Source organism: Eptesicus fuscus, chromosome 3 (assembly GCF_027574615.1).
Source record: "Eptesicus fuscus isolate TK198812 chromosome 3, DD_ASM_mEF_20220401, whole genome shotgun sequence".
NCBI lineage: Eukaryota > Metazoa > Chordata > Mammalia > Chiroptera > Vespertilionidae > Eptesicus > Eptesicus fuscus.
The window spans coordinates 66753382-66760620 of record NC_072475.1 but is presented as its reverse complement, the minus strand read 5'-3'; positions in this window follow the sequence as shown (position 1 = coordinate 66760620).

Genomic DNA, 7239 nt, shown 5'->3' with positions numbered 1-7239 from the left:
ACATCTTGGGCCACTCCTTGGTTTTCAACGTCTTGTAAATGATGTTGTGTTGTGATTTTCCATTACACAGAGTATGGGAAGTCTGTGGGAGAGTTTTTAAAAGGTGTTATGTCGCAAATGGTATCCTCAGGCCAAAAGCCTTAAATTGGGAGTGTATAAATTGTAAATAAACTGTAAGCTCTGGTAGTTAGACACAAAATACATAACCTGGTCTGGCTCCCATCTGCCACAGAGTATCACTCAAATATACAAAAATGCTTATGTGCATTCCAAGGATTACCAGCAACATACAACATTAGTCCTTCCAGTACCATGTCCTCTCCAAACAGCACCCACCCAGGAGGAGACCTGCTTCCAGGTTCCATGGGCCCCATACAACCCCAGGAAGTGGCATAGTAGACAAGATGCCCTTCAGAAACATAGCAAAACTCTTGGGTTAGCCACAAACTCCTTGCTCAATAGGCCTCTTGCTCTCTATTTTCATAAAGATAACATACCAGAGAAACTGAAAAGATGTGATGTACTCAAGCATTTTCATCGTGTAAAGGAGCATGATTAAATTATTAATCTCATAATCATATACCACTGTTTTCCCAAGAGGATCACATTCTTATTAACAGGCAAGTCACAGCAGCCATTTGGAAAGCAAGTCATTTTTCTTCCCCCAAGAGTCTTATTCTTTGAATTTAAAAAGGTTTTTATTACAGTTTGCATCCAATATTATTTTTAACTATTAATCTGTACTTCTCAATCCCTTTGCCTTTTTTTACCCAGAGTCTTAAAACTTGGTGGAACTTTACAATTCTTGTCTTAGTCTACCTTATTTAAGTTTTCTTTCTGATTTTGAGCCTGCTTATGTTTTTTCTTTCCCTCTTGTTAAATTTGCAAATTCTCTTTATTAGTCCCATGACCACCCTCTACCTGTGCAGAGATGATCATTTCTTTCCTCTCTGGTGCTTACCATACCTGTGAGGAGCTCTCTTCTCAATGTGTGGGGGTTTTAGAGTAGAGAAGACACAACTGGAAATGGGAATCTGTTTGTGGTGCCTTTGTGTGTCTTAGGTAGAAGAGAAGTTTTAAGGAAGAACAGGTTGTCAAATTTCTCAACATGCCAATATGTGCATAAGGGTCATTGGAATGCAGGTGAAATAATAACAAGACTTTGTGTTTCTATGTAGCACCTTTCCCAAGGACATTTCTAAACCTATAAAGATTATATTCAAAACCCTCTCTTCAACTGGGCTAAGAGCAAGAATTATTTCCATATTTCATAAGGGGAAACCAGAATAAGATGTGTCTCACCTCTGTCAGTTTTATCCAGCTCAGAAACAGAGTCCTGCTCTCCAGAGCTGGGTGCCATCATCCAGCAGACCCACTGCCTCTCCAGCCTAAACTCCCCTGGCCTTTCTGTCATCCTCACTGTGTTCAAACCAATGTTCTTGGCTCCTTATTTGATTTTAAATCAGCATTGAGTGAATCAGTCAGAAAATGTGGACATTCTGTTCAGAAAACATAAATTCATCAGGATTTGCTGGATCTGCACAACTCTCCTGGCATTCTTAATAGAATAGCAGTCTTCTGTCCCCAGATGACTTCACAAAATGTGAGATGATACCAATAGTTTCCCCATCACCCTGAAAGAGACACACCCTGTCACAGCTCCCTGCCTTTATCTGTGCCTCTCTTCCTAGCATGCCTTTCTTCCCTGCCCTTGTCCATCTGCAGTTCTCCTCCGCATCTCTTAAAACTCAGTTGGACTGTTATCATCTCTTTCATCAAGTCTTCACATGCATTCTTCAGTTCTGTTTTCTTAACAGAGCCCCAATTTTTTTCAGGTCTCCACTCTTCTCTCACTAGGATGTGTGTTGGTGAAGGTGTTGACTTTAGCCCACCTCCATGAAAAGTCTAATCAACATAAGTATAATCTCAGTTCCTTTGCTGGAGATTGGGTAAAGAATTATCCTGTGACCTCAGCTAATCAGACAAAGAGAGGACACATATAGGGGGATTCTTTGTCCTCACTACTAAAATGGAGTTTGAAGAAGAGATAGTCAACTCTCTTCCTCTGGACATGATGTATGGCCTTGAGGTGACTGCCATCTTCTCACCTCCAGCCTGAGGATGAAGCAAACACTGGCAAAAGCAAAGATAAGGATTAAATACAGATCCCTCGAGGCTTTGTAGAGCCATTGACACAACCAGACTTGAAATTGGCTCTACTTCTGGATGTCTTCTTCTGTGAGATAATAAATATCCTTATTAATTAGGTCAGAGCCCTGCTTTATGTTTCTTGGAGTTGAGAACCTCCTCATTCACCCAATGATTTTTCTGAACTACAAGCCACATGTCCAGTCAGAATTGGACAGTCCTTCCTTAGATTGCTCTAGCACTGTGTGTGTGTGTGTGTGTGTGTGTGTGTGTGTGTATTAGCACCAATATTGGATTTTAACAATCTGCTTATACATATATCTATCTTCCTCATTGTGAAATCTTCAAGGATTGTATTTTATTTAATACTAGAGGCCCGGTGCACAAATTCATGCACAGGTGGGGTCCCTCAGCCTGGCCAATGATGGGGGCCAATTGGGACCCTGTCTCACCCAGTCCCAATCGGGCCAATTGGGGCTGGCCGGGGGGGAGGGACTATGGAAGTTTGGTTGTGGGAGCACACTGACCACCAGGGGCAGCTCCTGCATTGAGCATCTACCCCTTGGTAGTTTGTGTGCGTCATAGCTACCGGAAGACCTGTCATTCAGTCAACTGGTTGTAAGGGTCACTTAGGTTTTCATATAGAGAGATTTGACCAACATTTTATTTTACATTTATTTTCAGAGTTTGGTGTTATGGCTGACATATACCAATTAGTTAGCAAATATTTGATGAGTTAATGAGTGAATTTACTTAGTACATATTAATGTGGGTGCCATAGGTGACCTTTACATTTAAATAATCACTTGAGACCCAACCCTTTGGACCCTGTTTCCAGGGCTGATTGTGTTTTATCCATCATCTGTCCATTCATCTCTCCAATCCACAAAAGTGCCAGACACCATGCTAACCTCCAGGAATTCAGAGACACACTGTCATTCTGCTCACCACATGTAAATTGAGAGCTCTCTGGCCCTTTGACACCATTTCTGTCTCACACTTTGTCTAGGTTCCTGTGGGAAGCTGGTGAACAGAAGTACAGCTCTCAGTGTAGACATTTACACTAGTACTGACAAGAAAATGCTTAGCTTTCTTCCCAGGAAGTGCCGTTGGACACACACCCAAGAGCAAAATAACACAAGATGCTGCTTCCCATCTGAGCACTGTGGGCCCTGACTCTCACTAGGCCTGGTTACACAGTCATTGGGCAGATCTATTGAACCATCTTTCTGGCCTATTGTGGGTATTTAGAAATGAAGAGAGGATGCAGATTCCAAAGAAGAGGAGAAAATTCTATGGGAATTTAATAATTTCTGAGTATCCCTATTAGACTCCTTGTTTCTTTCTTCTAGTCCAGAAAATCACAAGCTATAAGCCACAGAGAAGTTAGACTTTAGATCTGGCTGGTACCTTCAAAGATTGTGGAGTTCTTCTTCCTGCTACCAGAGCATAATATAAATATAACAAACGTTCAGAGTTCAAATAATAAGTCTATAGGTAAACTATGAGCTTCTTGTTCTAAAGATCCTTGCAATTCCCAATAGTCCCTAAGAGTTCCAGCCTTCTAGGAAAATATTTTCCTTTAATGTCTAAATAAAATAACTGAAGTGTGGCCAGTGCAATTTAGGGAAGTTCATCAACCTCCCCAGCATTTTGAAGATGCCTGAGGGAGTACTTGCCTTCCCTTGCTGCCTTCTTATCCTCTCTTATCCTGAACTTTGACTCCAAGACCAATTCCTGTCATCCTTGATTTCCCATCACCAGTTCTGCCAACTGCTGCCCTCTTTGTACTGATTTCTCCAGAATGTGGTGTGTGCCTTCTTCCTCTGCTACCCCATCATTGAGAATTTATGACCAACCAACTCTCTCTATTTCTTCTTTTATCCGATTCCTCAACAGTCCGATAACTCCTATCTCTGGAGCCCAGAGAGAACACTTTTTTTAATGCTGATTATCTTAGTTCCCTTTGTTTTAGTATTCCCTTGCATTCTACAACTTGGACCCTAACTTTCCTATCTAAACTTTGAATGTATTTCCCTAAACATATATATTTTTTTCTTTTCTCCTTCTTCTCTTGCTTCCAGATTGTAGAAAGGACTAAAATGAGGTTCAAACAAGCACTTTTGAAAGTTACTTTATTGCATTTGTATTCTCAAAGTTTAGATGTGATGTCTCATGCCAAAGTTAGACATGCGATGTCCTCAGTATATGGTGACACTCAATAATAACCAATTCTTTCCTGAAGTAATAATCTAATGAACATTTTATGTGTTGTTTTACTTTTTCATCTTGTGATACTTATGAAGACTCCCATAAATTTCCTCTTGAACCCCAAGACTCACACCAAAAAACAACAGCTATAAAGTCCACTTTGTGAGTGCTCTCATCAGCAAGCAAACAAGTTCACACTCCAGCTGGCTTCTTAAAAACACACGATGGTCATTTAACTCAGAGAGTCTGTTTCCTCTTTTGTAAAATGAGGAAGTTGGCCTAGTTTATCCGTAGTTTCCTTCCAGTTTTAGCACATCATGCCTCTAAAAGTTGATGGGGGAGGAGATATGGGGTTGAACCCAGGAAGTAGAGAAGGCTAGCTAATTATATTTGTAGCTCCAACCATCTGCTGCCATTAATATAACAAGCTGCTATTAGCCTTTTAGTGATTGGTGATCTTAACTCTTCAGTTCAAGAAATATGTGAGTACTAACCTTGGTTTAACCACTAAGAGATCCTCATATTTCCCCTTTCCCTATAATGAGACTATTAATACCCACCCCTATCTCATTTAATAAACAAAATTCTTCTACTAAAAGTAAGTGGCAGGAATAGTACAATTCAAGTTTGGGAACTGGGAAAAAAATTTTTTTTCCTTCAATTATAATTTAAAACATTTTTCCTTTCTTCTGCTATTGTTCTAAAACTACCCAAGAAGAACTTAAAAATTAGTAACAGGAGGGGTGGTTGTGCAGAAAAATTAAAGAAAAAATGCAGAATTACTGTCTGAGGTTAACAAATTTTAGCTTGCTGTAAAGTGTCAAAAGAATTAAGTTGAAGCACCATCTAGTGGCTCTTAATTGTGTTTTGTTTAAAGTTGTTCCCAATCTTTCTCAATTCAGGACCACAATTAATTTATTGTGCATATGTACATATGTGTTCAGAAAATAAAATAGGGTTTTTTTTATCTTTATGCAGGGGTAGGAAGTTGAGGGGGAGTAGCTGCAGCTTTTTACTGTCCTCCAACCTAACATCACCTAGAAAATCAGGACAGTGAGAACGCACCAGAGAAGGAGCATGAATTCAGAGAAATCGTTTTCAGGAGGAATGGAGTCCTTTCACTGGAAAAAGGATTAACACAATAAAATACCATAGATTTCAGTTCCTCTGTCTCTCCTACTCACATCTTCACATCCTCCCTATGAGCCCACAAGAGTATATTTGTCTTCCCAATCCTACCATGCAGACATGCTGATTATTAGATGATCTTTGCACACACCCCAGATCTCAAGCCTTTTCCTACCACAGCATCCGTTAAGTTTACAAAACAAGCAATTTTGCTGTCATGGAGATTGTTCTCATGTTTATGATTTCTATCTTCTGCAGTTATGTATTTCATTATTGCTAGAGGAAGAATAAAAATGCACATGAATAGAGCATAAGCTGCTATTGCAATGTTGACAGCAAACCTTGAGATTGGCAAACTAGTTATTTGTATCTATCAGGATTAAGTTAAGCTATTAAGTTCACTAAAATAACAGTGGCATGAACAAGGTAGTTTATTCACTTTCTCACAAAAGAAATTTACATGTAGGTGATTTAAAATTTGAACTGTCAACTCCATGGTCATCAGAGCCCAGGATTCTTCCAGCTTGCTTTTCCACAATGTTAGTGAGTGGCTTCTGTCCTCAATGTCCCCCTTGGCCCAAGTTGGCTGCTGGACCTCCAGTCATCACATCAATGTTGAAGTCCAGGTGCTATGGAAGAAAAGCCAAAGAGGACTTCTCCTTTTTCTTTAAAGAGCTTTTTCGAAAATAAGCAAATGATTTATGCTCACATCTCATTTGGGAAGTTTTTTGGGTGGTCACACTCAGCTGCAAGGGAAACTGAGGAATGTCTTTTAGCCAAGTATGGCCCCACACTAAATAAAATTGGAGTTATGTTATTAAGCAATGCATCAGAGACATATGTCACAGTAGTGCTGTGTAACAAACAACCATAAAACCTCTGTGATAAGAATTGCTCAAATATTTGGGAAACCAGTGTAAGTCAGAGTTCACAGTGCTCAAATGTCAGATGGGCAGCTCTTGTGATCCTACTGAGCTTCTTCTCTTGCCCGGGAGGTGGCTAATGATTGGATTGTCTAGGCTGGCCTCAACGGTGAGAGGGTGGGAGGACCAGGGTAAAGTTAGCTCTGCTCTGCATGTTTCTCATCTTCCAGAAGACTAGCCCAGGCATGTTCTCATGGAATATCATGTAGAAATATGCAGGATCTCTAAGAATTTGGATCAAGACTGGTATACTACCACTTATACCATATTTGAATGGCCAAAGTACATTGCATGGGCAGGGGGGAGGAAATATGCACCCTTTTTATGGAAAGAACTTTAAAGTCACTGAAAAAGTACATGAATAGAAGGAGAGGTGAAGATTTGGAGTCATGAATATAATCATCCACCACAAGGAAAAAGGGGAAGATGAGCACTGAACCAGGCAACTAGCAATCTGTGCTACAGCACTTTTAGTCTGTTACAGAATTGTATTACTAGACATTTTTCTGTCCTATGCTCTGTTTTTAAAATGAGGAAATTATAATAAAAGGAAAAGAGAGAAAAGAGCTAATGCAAGTCATATATGACATTATTTACTAATTTAATTATTTCTTGGCTCATGTTCAATTACTAACAGAGTAGGTATTAATCTTAGCATTTGCCTATTCTTACCATAGGCAGAAACTGGCTAAATGTACCCAAAAGTTGACTCTATTTTATCCAAGACCGCTACTCTACAGTTTCCAACTTCCATAGAAGTTAGTGTGACCATAGGACAAGCCCCAGCCAATGGAATGTGAGAAGTGTGATTACTACTCCAGGCCTTGTT